At 41.0% G+C, this 15,248-nt stretch overlaps 1 protein-coding gene across 2 annotated transcripts in view; it reads left to right on the top strand.

The window, feature by feature from the left end:
• SFMBT1 (Scm like with four mbt domains 1) overlaps positions 1 to 15,248 on the top strand; it is a 153,109-nt gene that overhangs the window by 53,955 nt on the left and 83,906 nt on the right. Inside the window, exons 1-3 of one of the 2 annotated variants that reach the window (XM_064667840.1) lie at positions 9,579 to 9,705; positions 11,797 to 11,946; positions 14,206 to 14,300. The gene's annotated coding sequence lies outside the window, so the exon portion shown is untranslated. Of the gene's footprint in view, positions 1 to 9,578; positions 9,706 to 11,796; positions 11,947 to 14,205; positions 14,301 to 15,248 lie in introns of those variants that run through there. The other variant, XM_064667839.1, reaches the window with a different exon arrangement.

Here is a 15,248-nt window from a genome sequence, read left to right as displayed (position 1 = left end):
GCAATGTGTGCACTGCCTGGCACTTTCAGCCAACCAAAAAGTGTGTTTATCTGGTGATAATCAGAGTGTGTTATTACATTTGAGTCTGCTATTGCAGTTATTAAATAGATTTCCCAAGGTTTATAAAATAGCTATTTTTCAATAACATTTTTCATCATACCACCTTGTGAAAAAGATTTCATGAGGATTTTTAAAAGGTCTGTTAGCAACGTACCAATTTAGTTAAGCATTGTAGTTGAACTCAAATCATGAATAAAATATGAAATAGATTAAGAAAGATGAATGGAGTGTTGAAAGAAGATCCAAAATCTGTTTTGGCTAATGCTCACAGCATTAATTTTCTAGAACTGCCTTCTTCACACACTACTAACTGAAACTGCTTCATCCATTCAAATATCTACACTGTCACAGAACAGTTTCTTCTACATTTTAATTTTTTTACCAACTTGGAATTGAAGGGAAGTCACCATATAGGATGGCTCCTAAAATACATAATTCTAGCATCTGTGAAACTTAACTCTGCCCTGTGAAGTCACACAGCACATGTTTAAGGTGGTTGAAGATTGTGTGGCCAGATTAGAATAAATTACATTAGGGATGTGGGAGTTTGAATGTTTTCTTCTTTTCATGGCAGGTCTAAGTACAAGTGTCTTTGCAGTATTTAATATTTAAATTCTTCTTCTGAGAGAAATTCTGACTTGGCTCACTTGCATTGTCCTGTAAGTAGTATATTTTCAGTTTTATTGTAAGAAATATTTTCTTTTGTCCCTTGTGATAGTGTTCTTTAGGCTTTTACTTAATTTTGTGTATTCTGACTAAATCTGTGGAAACACAACAATACCATGGACTATTTCTAGTAGTTTGACAGCGTATAGCATTGCCCTTGCTAAGAAGCAAGGATACCCATTCTTTGTTTCCCAAGCTAAAGAACATCACCAGATTTACTCACCAGCCAGTACTGCTCCCCCTCCTAATAATGTATTTTGTGAATTTGACCTCCAAGTTTAATGGAGGACAGTGCTAGCAATCTGGAAAATTTGGCAACATTGCTCATTGTAAAAAGCCTATTTACATATATTAAAGATGCCTTGCTCTAAAGTCTAACAACCAGCCCTCCCTGAACATCCCAGCAGCACTGAAGCTCTCAGGTACCCACACAGCACTCAGCATGCCTTTGCTGTTTGATGGGGTTAATTTGTGCAGCTGAGTCAGCTAATAAGCCCTGCAAGGGAAACACATCCAGATGTTTGCTGTAAAGCACTGAGTTCTTTGGACAGGGACATTTACCATCACTGCAGAAAATAATAAAGCATCGAGTCAGAAAAAGACCCATTTACTACAATAATCTGTCTCTGGCCTGTACAAATGTCAGGTGAACAGCATAAAGACAGGGCAAGCATACCCTCAAAATGATGCTACTCAAAATACTCTCCCAGTCTTCAGTCATAATTCCTAAACCAGGGACTGTTCCTGTTTTGAAGAGTCTTTCTTCCATTCTTCTGTCCAGTAAGTTTTGAATCCCTGTACACTTGCATTTACAACCTCTTGTGACAAGGATCTTCTTCCAGCTTGTCCTGGTTGTCTACCTGAAGCATTAGTTCTAGGAGAGGGGTTACATGGTGGAAGGTGCAGAGCAACTCTTATGCAACATCCTGGGCTGCTTTCAGAGGCACATGAAGATGTCCACACAGCAAGCCTTGAAAGCAGGAGTAATTCATGTTCAGTGACCAAACAGTAACTGGGAAGCAAAAAATAAGGCTTTTGATGAGCTCTAATCTCCTCACTACATTTTTTTCTCTTCTCTGTGTTTGCAGCTTAGCCTGCTTTAAAAAAAGTTAGTGCATTTGTGGTGCTGTTTGAAACAAATCAGCCACCTTTGAAAAACAGGTAGGGCTGGACAGAGTACAATACATAAGAAAATTCAGGGTAGTTTTAAAATCCAGGCGTGCTTCAACTTATTATGCTGTGGGACAGACCCGCTGCTGTGTGCAAAATCCTTTCTGGACTCCTGTAGTTTCTCCTGAAGTTGTCACTCTTCATGGCAACCCCTACCCACACTACTCTTGCATGTTGATCCCTGTTATAATTTATCAGTGTTACATCTGCCCCAGTCTGTACTCTGATTAAATTAGAATCCCATTAACCACAGTTGGCTGTCAGACAAAGGAAATGTCTGATCTTATTTTCAGTATAAGACATGCCCTCTGCTCTCCTGCACATCAGAAAATTTCCAAGGAGTGATAAGGCAGCAGTTTTGATAGGATTTCTACATTTCTCCAAGGATTTGTTGGAAATGTGGCAGCTCGGTACCTGAATATTAGATTATTAAGTTGCACAGTGTGATGTATTGTGTATAAAGTACTTCCTGAAGAGCTGTCCACTCCTCCAGAGCAATCCTTCACAGAGCAGGCAGCAGCCACCCTCCAGTGATGCCACAGCAGCAGGACATGGAGAAAGCCACCCCTTCAATCCATTAGAACAATCACACCAAAGGACACTGTGTCCTCTTTCAGGAGAAATGACAAACCCAGTTTGACATTCCTTTGAGAAGTACTGACAGGACCTGAATTTAAGGTGCTCTGTGTTTTTTTCTTTTTATTGAAAAAGGAGGGTGTCAGTAGAGCATTTGTCTCAATGACCATGAGCTGAGTATTCCCTTCAGCATTTCTGATAAAGCCCACAAGACTCACCACAGTGTTGAAGGGATTCCAAGTCCTTATTCCTCAAATGTCATTTTGAGTGCAATAAAATTTGTTGTTTCAGCAGCCTGCTCTAGTGGAAGCTGTCTCTGCCTATGGCAGGGGTGTCAGAACTAGGTGATCTTTAAGGTCCCTTCCAACCCAGGCCATTCTGTGATTCATGTTGAGGATATCTGGCAAATCATCAAAATCTCTTCTTACTTCCTACTGTGTTAATATTTGATATTTTCCTTTCCTTCTGCAATCTTCCCTTGAAATCAGGTTGCTTAACAGCTTAAACTCTTTAAAACAGTGTGTGCTCATTTTGTTCTCTTGGACCATTTTATGCCTTCTGCTAAGCAGTAAAAGAACTAAAATACAAGATTTTTTTTTTTAATGTTCTCTCCTTAATTGTGCATCCTTCAGGTTGGCCTCAGCTAATCTCTGGATTTCAGTGTCAAATATTATGGCATTTATCTGTAAAACTCATTTGTACTACACAACACTCCCGCTTGGGAAAATCCCCAAACCAAACCCTTTTTGTACCAGGTGCGTTCATTTTCTGCTATCAAAGAAAAAAAACCTTGAGACCACTAAGCAGCTGCAACCTTTTCTATAGACCTTATTTATCTGATATTAGCTGAATTGTGTATTGTACTTTATAGGAACAGAAAGAAATCCCTGCTCTAAAGCAGGTGTCTGCGATGCCTGTAAATGTCAGTCAGCCCTTCCAGATCAAAAATTAATTGTGCACCCACCACGAGAAAGAGAGCAGGTTTGAAGCACTTATAATATTGTGCTCTGTCGGGTTATTAGGTTTTCACCTCAGGAAATTCAGCTCCAAATGCCATGCAACCTACCTTAGCTGGTCACACTGGAGCATGTATGCAATAGACACAAAAAGTGAATAAAAATACATCAGGCACCCCCCACTGACAGCTATTTAATTACCAATCATTTGCTGCTCACACAGAGGAACAGCGTGTTGTCCTCTTGGGTGCTTCATTAGTACCATCCAATTTTGGCTGTGTTAAGGTTTATTCTGTGGTCAGTCCTTTAAGAACAGAAAAATCAAATATAATAAAAGTGCAACCTGTAGCCTTGTAACTGTCAGGGTAGCAACTATTGCTCTGCTGAAATCAGACCTTCCAGCCTGGTTTTCACATGTTTATAGTTTCTTTTGTCGTTTCAAGCTATTTTGATGATAAGATGGAATTTAAAAAAAAAAAAAAAATCAGGTTGTGTTGTTCTTGAACAGAGCGTTATGCCCAGAGCTTTGAGCTGCTCTGTCACCACGGACCTGTAGGGGATTCTAGTCATGCTCAAAGGATTAATCCCTCTGCTTTCATCCCCAGCATGGCTCACAAGTTGCTGTGGTCCTTCAGTCAACCCAAAGGTTAGTGAGCACCAAGGAGCATTACAGAAATGCAGTGTTTGCAGATGATTTGAGATGAGAGAGCATCAGCTGTGATGCTGTGCCTCCTTCTCTTCCCTTGATTTAGGGCTCCATTCTGGCCAATGGAGTTTAAATAATCATATCCCATTCTGTGTTCAGAAAGAATGAGATTAAAGTGAGGGCCTCCTTTAAAAAATCCTCGTTGGAGCACCTAGTAGGTTCTTGGGCCTCTTCTGCCATCATAGTTTTGGTTTTCCTTGCTCAGCATGATAATTGCAATAGCTCCTGGATTTATATACTGGAAGGGGATTAACACATGCACATCACTGTCTTTCAGCAGGTGCAATTTATGTTTATCTTCCTCCTGCTGCTGGTCCCATCTATTGATTTCCAGCTGCTGCCTTTCTACTTAAGCCTTGCTGCAGAGAGGTTTAGTCAAACAAAAGGTCCACACTTGATCCTTGGGAATGGCTCAAGGTGCTTTAAATCTTCTCCAGAAACAGGACTCTGACTCTGTGCTGGAGCCACAATCATCTCATCACTTATTCCACCTGGCCAGCCCTGTTTATCACATCATGGTCACTTAGGAAGGGTGGAGGCCCCAAGCAAACTGGGATGCATCTGTTCTGAGCTGCCTGTTTAGGCCACGTTTTGCTGGGAAGGAACTGAGTGGAGAGTAATGCTTTGGGGTTTTTTGAGGACATGTCTGTATGCCACTGCAATACCTTCTGACCACTATGAGCTCCAGATTTTTTTTCTGATTTTATTGAATAGTTGCCCCTTCATTTCTGTGGCATTGAATTGTTTTCTAGGTAGATGCTATGTGCTGTCAGCCACTCCAGGTCACCAACAGCTTCAATTGGCTTTACTGTCTTTTATTTTGCTGTATTTCCAGCCAAGCTCTGTGAATAATCATGGCATTTTGTTGTGGTCAGAGCACAGTAAGCTCAGGCTTTGCACCTGCACTCAGGAGCTTTGCTGTTAGTGACTAATTCTTTGAGGACTTTCTTTCCAGAGGCTCTGTGACAAGTTTCAGTGCTCTCTTGAAAGGTGCAGCCACCTGAGCTGGAGGAGGTTCAGGCTGATATTCTTTTGTGTAGCTGGATCCTATTCCCAAGTTTGATGAAGGACTGATGCCAACACTGATGCTCAAACCCTGGAGCAGAAGCTGCCTACTGAGCTCCAGCACACAGAAAATGTCCTTTGGGAAATAACCACGTTGGGGATCGCTGCTGTTCTGTCTGGCTGTTGCTGTGCACTGGCACAGTGTTCTTGTGTTCTTGCTGAGCCAGTTCAGAAATGCATGGTACAGGCCATGCTGTGGCACTGCTGATTCTGTGCTTTTCTGCTGCTTGGTTTTACTCAAGATCACTTATCAGAGTGACTCTTTGGCTGGTTTATTCCCTTATTTGGCTGGTTTTAATTCTGTTTGGTGAGCCTTCTGGACACAGTGTTGATATGCACGTATAGCACTAATTAAGTGGGGATCATGAAGTAAATTTATTTCTATAACCCAGAGAAAAGATGATCAGAAGCATTTTTATACTCTGCTCTCTCATTAAGAATATGTACTCATCAAAGCAAAGTGTTTGTGGGAAGATTTTTATAAATAATGTCTTGGATGCAATTTTGATTAAACCTAGAGAGCTGCTGGATCAACCTCCTGAGTAACCAGCTACTGTTATTTAAGGTAAAAGTCTTGGGTTCAATTTCCTCTTTAAAATCAGCAGACCAGGAACTTGAATCCAGAACAAATTCTAAAATAAAAATCCTTATCTTTCCTTGTTCCATACTTTCACAACCTAAACCTCATCTTTTCCACAACTTTTAAAGAAAAGCTTTGCTTGGCCTAAAAATCACCCATACAGAGCTCCAAGAACCAGGCTGAAAAGTTAATTGCAGCTTCTACTCTCCAATATAGCATTATTGATTGGAACACTTATTTAAAAAGTAGATTTTTTCCATACTCCCAAGCTTTATTGCCCAGACTGTCAGATTACTTTCAAAAATTACTAGCTTTGTACTCTGCTCATCATTATAAATTCATTACCTGAGTTAATCTTGTTTTGTAGCAAATAAGTATATCCAGTATTATGTTCCTAGAAGTATTTCCAATCTTGCTTTGGCAAAACACTGTGTTTTTAATGGCTTGAAATTGTGTTTGAATCTTGTTGCAATTGAGATAGGAAGAACGCAATCTATAATACTTTTCATTTGCTATATCTACTCAAGTGCCAGCACTGTACTTTATAAAAATATTCCTATACCTGAGGTTATTACTGGGATCTCTATACTAAAGGAATAGAATATGTAGCACCTTTTAATTAGTCACCTACTGGTTTTTTTTCTGTCTTTCATGATGAAGGCAAATTCTAACTTTCTTTTCTGCCTCTTTTCCCAATTCAACCTGGCAGGCAAAGATTCACTACGGGAAATAACACCAAGTGCTTTCTCTGGGGATTCCTTTACCTTGGCTGCTGGCTTAAAATTATTTTTTCCTAGTTTAAGGTCTGATTGAAAAAAAAGCCATTCATTTGTAGTTTATGAAATTAAAGTAGAAAAATGCAAGGTGAGGGGGAAAGGCATTATCCAAAGCAAGCCATTAAATGTCACTGATTTCAGGAGTCACAGCCTCCTTTTGAGATATTTGCTGTGTTCTAGTCATTGCAGAGGAGACAAACACTTTAGTTAAGCCAGCTGTCAGGTTTAGTGGAGCTGAGCAGTGTCTTACCCTCCCTGCCCAGCAGCACATGAGTGACTTCAGAGCTCTGTCCCAGATCATGTATAAATGGTACCATGTTAAAGTGTTACCTTCTCATCTACAGATATCAGTATATCTCAGGGCCTGGTCTATCAGCTAAAAGTTTACAACAACCAGTTCAACTACTTGCATAAAAATTAGCACAAAGATGTTGGCACAGCTGCCAATATAGTGAGTTTGAAACTCTAAGACAGATGTGGTTACGCTCTGCATCCTAGTTGCTCTTCTTCCTTCTTGCTAAATACTCTAAATACAGAGACAAAGGTCTTCATCCAAGCTCTCTAATATGGGAAGTTGTGAGAAAGCTACAATGACATGACTGTGAAGGCAAACAAACACATGCTTTCCAGACATCCATCTATTTGGTGACTGTGTCAGAGCCTCTAAAGACAGACAGAATCATGTTCACCACAGCCTTCATCCATGAGAAATACAGTGTCACTTGAAGGACCTTTTCTAAGCAAGTACAGGCCAGGGAACTCAGTAGCACAAGTCAAAATTGCCACCTTCTGAGATAGTAATGAATATTAAATCACACTCTTAAATGATCATATAGAAGTTGCCCTGCCTTGCTAAATAAATTAACTTTTCCTCTGTATTCAATCTCTTTGGGTGAAATAGATTTGTTGCAGTGGCTTGGTTTTGTTAGTGTATCCAAGAGTCAACACAGGTCAGTGAGCAAACTGAATTGTCATCTGTCTGCGTGAACCAGAATTGCTCTCTACATCTTCATCCTCAGTGAGCCTGGGGAGTCAGAACAACCCTGCTCAGCCCAGCCTGTCTTCTCTAATGCACAGGCAAAGGGGCTTTCTGGGTGCTGGTATGAACCATGCTCACAGCAAATGGCTCCTCGGGTACAGCCAGCGCTCCTTGGCTTGTCCAATCTTTGTAGAACCACTTTGCACAGTGAAAGGAAATTGTTTTTCACTTTTGTATTCTCTAACAGACATCAAAAGTGATTTCTGAGATTAATGCAGTATAAAATTTTAACTCCCTTTGTATAGCTTCCCTCTTTTTAGACAGGAAGGGTTTTGTTCTCATCTATAGTGTGATGTACTTTGGCAAAAGCGATCTTATTCTTTTTATCAGTGGCAGCTTGGGATGGGCATAATATTTACAAATGATGCCATGAACAAGTTATGCAAATCACCCAAATGAGAACCAGTAAGCTTTTATATCCTGCCAAACAATCATGTATTGTAGAAATGCCACATTTTACAGTCAATTTGAGAAATGTTTTAGAGACTTTAAAACATTAGTGCCCTATTATTCATATTGCTCAACATATATAAGAGGATTTGTTACTACCATGAGTACAAAAATACAAACCTTTGGAATATGAAGGAAAAAATAACCATAATAGATTTTAAAAACCTAAGTGACTTTGAAAAGCTTCTTGGAAGTTCATAACACTGTCAATTTTTTAAAGATCTTGTCTAAAATTGAAAACCTGTATGACTGCAAAGAGGCAATCTGTGCCTTTCTACTAGTATAAAAATACCATTTCTTAGTGCATGTAAATGAGCCATTATAAAATAAATCAGCAAAAAGTAATGGATTCTCTTAACCTATTAAGCTCTCCAAAGGGCTCATCTACACTGCAGAATTCACAAGTGTCTGAACTGAGCTAAGGATCAGTGACTGCATGGCCACACTGACTGTGATTTTTAACATTGTTCCACCTTCCCTTTGGCAGTGTCCTGAAAAGCATCATTTTTAGGAGGTTCTGACTACCCAAAGCAGAGTTCCTGGCAGTCACATATCCCAGGGGGATTTGCAAGACCCCCTCCTTTCTTAATTCACTGTGGGGCTACTAGTGAAAGACCAGAGAAGCCAATTTAGCTCGTCAGCTTCTACACTATCACTACCTTATTTTTAAGTGATTTATCTGAATTTTGAGACACTATTGAATTATTTGTAAGCTCTAATTTTTTCATCTTAAAAGGGGTGTGTGGGTTCTTGGATTGGAAAAATAGCACAAGTTTTCCCTCAGAAGGGAAATTGCTAATGACAGTAATAACCCACAAAACTATTCTCTTTAGACTGAAGGAACAGAAGAACATCTTGGGGGGTGGGGGCAGGAATAAGCAGCAGCAAATATTTAACTGATAGTAACAGTGAATTTGCGGGAACTGCAAAATAATAACTTTTTTTAAATCTGTTCCCATGAGGGTTTTTTTCAGGCAAAACACATCTGAAATCCTTACAACAGCTTCCTACCTTCCCTGTAAAGAGCTAATAGACAGGGCTTATTTTTTTTAAAGCTCTTCTAAGTCTCCATCTCCCTGCCGGACTTTGTTTAAAAGGTTACTCTTTATTTAAGAGAGTGCCAATGCCTCTTTCCTCGCGTTTTCCTGTTTTTGCGCTGAGCCCGATGCCCTTGGTTTGCATAAGGCAGGTGGTGTGTGTCCTTTTTCTAGAAGTGCACTATTTACTGCTGGGGAAAGGCAGAGCTGGGGATTTTCTACCCTTGGTTTTCCACTGAGTCTTTTCATTTAGGGCACACGATAATTTTGGTTTGACCGAAACCGCGACAAAAGCACCTGGGCTGGGCGAAGCACGGCCAGGCCCTGCCGGCTGTGGGGACACGGGGAGGGCAAGGGGGGACATTTCAGAGGTAAAAATCAATGCCCAGCATTAAGTCTGAGGTTGGGAAGAGGGGGTGAGGGATGCCCGTTCACACGGTAAAAGCAGCGTGGGGAAAAACGTTGTGTGTGAGGGGCACCAGGACGGTTGGCAGGTGAGGGGACGGGAGGGGCCATCTTGGCCCTCAGGCCGGAGACGCGTCCATGGGCAACTGCTGGAAGCGGGACCTGTCCCTTTCCAGAGCCTTCTCCTCGGCAGGGCCCTGGAGCAGCAGTGCCAAGGGGGTAACTGAGCCCAGTGAGGGGTTTGTGTAGTGCAGATCTTTGTGTAGTGCAAATCTTTGTGTAGTACATTTAAATATTGCACCTCCTTGTACCCCAAGGGACCACAGGGCCTCTCTAATGGCGTCTTCTGCGCTTTTCCATGTTCATAAAATATCCTCCCACATTGTTACATGGGGGTGTTGGGTGTTCCCAATCCAGTGAGACCCCTACCCACTCTCCTGCCCATACCAGCCATGTGTTTGCAATACCTTCATTTGTTAGGTCTAAGTGTTGGGGCCAAATGAGAACATTACCCCTCTATGAAGCACCCCAAAAGTTTTTGGCACTGAGAAAGTAACTATTGCACTTAGATCTGCTGGCAGTTATATTGTGAGCTATTTCACCAGTGCTGTGGCATGTGCAATATATATTGTGCGTGTTCCAGAGACAGGAGAGATGATGAATGGGTAATGTGTGCCCTGCTTTCTGCTTCTGTTGATAAGTGACTGATAAAGCTGACAAATAGCTGGATTAAGTAAACAGAGCCTACATAACTCATTCAAAGCGAATAACTGTTTACAAATTATCAATTGTTATCTGCACAGTTGTGAGTTAGGAATGATGTATCCCATTCCGGTGTAGAAATAATGGGACAGTGATTACGTGTATCAGGTATGTGAACAGTAAAACTGGCCCTCTGACAGCGCTCATCCTCAGGACAGGGACTGGCAAGAAAAAGAGATGTTGTTTGGACCAAGTGCAGCAGTTTTTGACTCCAGAAAAGAACAAGAATCTAAATACAATAGAGGCTTCGGGATTTGGCTCCTAAATAAAATCAGAATAATTTTTAAGCTCGTTTAGAAGCTATTATAACTAGTTACTACTCAAGGACCAATTTCCATCTCATTCCCATGAGTAGTGTTTGCAGAAAATGTAGAATGTGTGTCTTTTTATTAGAACAGGAAGAAATGCCTGCTAATATAATACCACTTCATTTCATAGTTCACTGTAGAATGAGAATGGGATTTCAGAGCTGTTGATGTTTTAATCTCATGTTTCCTTGTCCAAAGTAAAAAGCTGTGTACAAGCAATGTCAAGTTAAACAGTTTTAGTTCATCAGTGGCTGTGTCATATTTGTAGCACATGTTAAAGGTGGGGGAGGGTTTATGCTCTGCTCTGTATGATCAAGTGCTTGCTTTTAATTTAGTGAGTCATCTCTGCAACATCCTGATAACAAAACATGGCTTCAGATTCCTGAGATAGCACTGAGTGCCAATTGCACATCAGAGAGAAAATAACTTGGCTTGCAATAGCCTGGATTGATCCACAAAGAAAGAGGTTATAAACTGTAATGGAAGTGCTGACACAACCAAAGGCGATAATACACTTCAGTACAGCTCTTAGCGAGAAGGTACCCGCGGCTCTCAAGGGTCTCGCTGCGGCCGGACCACTCGTGCTGGAGCAGAGCTTTCAGCGGGGAATTGAGGTGATGCGTGAGAGCTCATGGGTGCGCTCCCTCTTGGGGGTTTGGCACCCTCTGCTGTCCAGTTTTTGAACAAAAAAAAAAAACCAAAAAACCCCTGGAAATTGGACTATACAAGAGGCATAAAAGAGCAAATCAAAGCCTTAACTGAGTAATTTTGGTAATCAACCCCTCGCACTCTGTCTTCCTGCAGCAAACAGTGAATGTTAAAACCAAATATATTTTTCTTGCTTCACAATAGTAGTTGCATCATTGCATTGACTCTGTTTCTCACAAACAAGCTGACCGAGCCTCGGCTCTTGTTCCCACTGTAAGGCTTCCTCACCATTCAGGTTGGATGCAAGCAAAGCACAAAGGGATATGCGTGAGGAGGCTTTTTGTGCCTCAGCAAGGTCTCTGTGCAATTGTCACAGAGTTAACACAGCCCTTCCACAGTGGAAATGCAGTGGAAACAAGCGGGTTCATACCTAACATCTGGCATGACTGTTCTTGCTACACGAGCATCTTGTGCTGCAGCTGATAGTGCTGAAAATTGCGTAGGGCACCTTATGCATGTTTTAGCTATTTAGCTAAATGTTTATTCACTCCAGGTTTTTTTGGAAACAAGTAACAAATGCTTTCTTTGACAGAGAGACACAGAGCTTCGCTTCTGCAACAGAAACATGGAACACCTGGCTCTGCAGTAAGGGGAATTTAAACCTAAGAGCTCTGGAAAACAGGAGGCCCGTTTCTATTGTTTGACTGTCTCCACTGAAGAGCTCCTATATTTGATTGACAAGGTAAAAAATATTCTGTACAGTAGGCATGGCAGCCTGTAGGAAACAGCCGCTGTTTGTTCCTTATGTATTTCACTTTTTGGATCTGCATTTGCACACTGTATTCAAGATAAAAAATAGAAATTTATCAACCAGATCTGCAACACACACAGTGCCAGTCTTCCCTTAATAGGACACCAGAAAACCAAAGCTGTGCTTCCCATTAGAGGTCCTTCAATGGCTTCAATTATTAAACGGTTTCAGTTATGGCTTTATGAGTTTTCAGTTATCTGTGGCCTCAAGTATGAAATCCATTGCAAAAGTAGGACAAAGCACTGTTCTTCTGAGAGCACAGAGAGCTAGATCCTGACAGACACTGCTGCATTCCCTCTCAGGTTAGCTCAGGTTCTGAGTCATGTGCCTCTGGCGGTGGCCTGGACTCCAGAACACGTGGTGTGGTTCTGTACAGCGTGGGGGTGCCTCCCCTGTACCAGCCAGGGCCAGCACCCCCTTGCCCTGCGTGCCCTGGAGCTGTGTGCTTCTCAGGGTACAAGTTCAACTGAAGGCTGTTCTCCTGTGCCTGTGCCTGTGCCTGCTAATGTCCACTGTGTCCCTAGGGAAAAATAATTGGAGAATGCAGCTATAGGGAAAATTGCTACTTGTTCCTCTTATGTTTCACTTCACTCCAGCAGTCTCCATGCTGCTTTCTTAACAAAGCATAAATGGATTTACTAATCAACTGCTTTTCTTTCCATACCCACTCTGCTTCTCCTAATATCTTCTCAGACCTGGGATTTTAGCTAAAGACTCAGAATGCTCATACTCATTCCTATTAGAAGAAGAAGAAAATACACTCATTGTAAGAAATTCCACTTTTGGAAATAGCTTTGTTTTTCTTTTTTTTGCTGCAACAACCACAATGTTCTAAATAGATTGCAGCTTTTCACATTCAGTCTCAATAGGAAATAAAATGGAGGAAGTGCAGAAGGCAGCACTGGCATGATTTGCATATAGTCTTTGAAAACAAACATCGAGTAGTGGCAACTGAGAACCAGCTTTATATCAGACTCCTGCTGCAGAAGTGTTCAAGTCAAAGAAAGAAAACATGACCTTGTGGAAAGATAAACCTCAATCTAGTGTTTAGCTGGAAAAAAAATAAAAAGAAACTGTTTATTTTTAAAAGGACAAAGAATTAGATAGAAACCTGAGCGGTGGGAAAATGCTAAATAAAACTCAGAATCCTTATTTGAGATCTCCAGTGGGTGGAAGCCACACTACCCAGTGCTGCCTGTGCATGGGGCAGTCTGGTGCTGAGCTATATATTCAACCACAGATTGGTTTCCCCAAGCATCAGCCAAGACATAGTTTTTATTGATTTATTTTGCTATCTTCCCACTGCAGTGATAGGATGACAAAAGAACCACCTGTGGGTATCCTAATATATCTAATGCCAGCGGATTTTCAGGTTGAATAAAAACAATAAATCTTTCTAGGCATAAAGGGGAGACTGCGAGGTAAGTTAATTTGGGAAACTAAAGAGCATGATTTAGGAATATTGGGTTTGTTTGAATGGATCAGACTGGTCCTCCTGGCTTCCTAACTTCTCCTCAGAGATAGTTTTTAACAAATGACACACAAGAAGACAAAATAAGCCCCAAAATAGTTAAGTGTTCAGTGATACTTCAAGGGACTGGCCTGCCTTCTGACAGAGTAGCAGTAACTGTGTTACACCAGAGAGCAAAAGGTCTGATTCTCACTGTGTTATGCACATTACAAGTGTTCCAAAAATTAGGTGGCATTTCCTAAAGAACCCAGGTACAACACAGGTACTCGTGGCTGTGCTGATCACTTCATCTATCATGGGACACAGCCTGTATTTTCCCTGAGGCAGTACAGTTAGATTTGTTGTGCAACTTCCTCTTAAATTAAAGGAGAAAATGAATAAACATGTAAACCTGTTCAGCTGCTTAATATATTCACAAATCAAGGCTAAAACAGTAGCTAGTCAAAGATGGTGTAGAGTCTAGCACACCAGAAAACAAAGTTCTCTTTCTCTGCAGTTCTTCCAAAGGGTTTTCCTGTCTCCTCACTTCCATGAGCAGGCCAAACTTGTCTTGTAGGCTGCTCCTAAAAATGCATATTAAGCCATCATGGTAATATAAGGCTCTTTGGCTCTAATCTATTTCAAACCAGTGATTTTACACTCTTTTGAGTTTTCTGCTAGCAAAAGCTTCCAGATTAACACCCCTCTGAGACTGTGCTACTCTGCTTTCCCCTAAACAGGTCCAGCATGGGCTGCAGTGGCTGAAGTTCCCCACCAGTGCTGCTTTGCTGATGTATCTCAGCCCTGACCTATTCTTGGCAGTGCATCTGGGAAGGTTAGTTTTTACTTTATAGGAATTTCAACCCCTGGTGTCTGCATTGTATTTCTGTGTCTAAATTTTGATTCTGACCACAGGAATGTAGGCAATCTTCTTAATCCTGATCTTAAATTTTTGATCGTTATACTACAAAATGATATATACCTGAGCACTGCTATAAATGTAGCTCAGGAATGCAGTTTTGAATGATCTGGCAAAATATTTACACACCTTTAGATTGCCTAAAGGAGCATAAATAAAGGCTCAGTATATCTGCCCCTGAAACCCCAAATAATATTGGTAGTGGTTCCTCTGTAAAGTCAAGGCAGTAACACAAACATGCCGACTTCTGCACCTTTCTCAGACACAGGGAAAAAAAAATGGAATTGAAGGTATAAGGGCTCAGGAGATATTTCAAAGAAAGCCAATAAAAGAGAAAAGCTAGAAAGTGACACTCACCAATAACAGGATTCTTAAAGCCTCAAATTCGATAAACCCACAAACCAAAAGAAATTAAGCAGGCTGTGCCACTTCAGGACATCACACTATGGGATTTTAACAAGATTCATGGGTATTTAAAAGTAATGGCATAAATTGGTTATTTAAAGTCAATATTGATTTGTTGCCAGATTCTGCATATCAACAATTGCACTTGAGTATCCATTTACTTTGCTCAGAAATAAATATTCCTGCCCAGCTGCACGTGCTGCTTGGAAGAGAATCAGTTTTCACCACTGGCAAGGGGACAGGTTGTTATCTCAAGCCACATGGTTCATTGATTTATCAGTGGTGGTGTAAATACAGAAATTTATAGGAATGCTGTCAAAATCATTTACTTAAAGCTTTTTTTGGAAGAAGAATGATAGCATGCTCCCAGGTAAGAGTGCAAGAGGCTTTTTGAGTATTTGGGCCTATTAGCTGGTTGAGGTAAATTATCTCCATTTGATGTTTCTGGCTGGCAGAGTT

Source organism: Pseudopipra pipra, chromosome 11, assembly GCF_036250125.1.
Source record: "Pseudopipra pipra isolate bDixPip1 chromosome 11, bDixPip1.hap1, whole genome shotgun sequence".
Lineage (NCBI taxonomy): Eukaryota > Metazoa > Chordata > Aves > Passeriformes > Pipridae > Pseudopipra > Pseudopipra pipra.
This window is presented reverse-complemented; position numbering and strand designations above follow the sequence as displayed.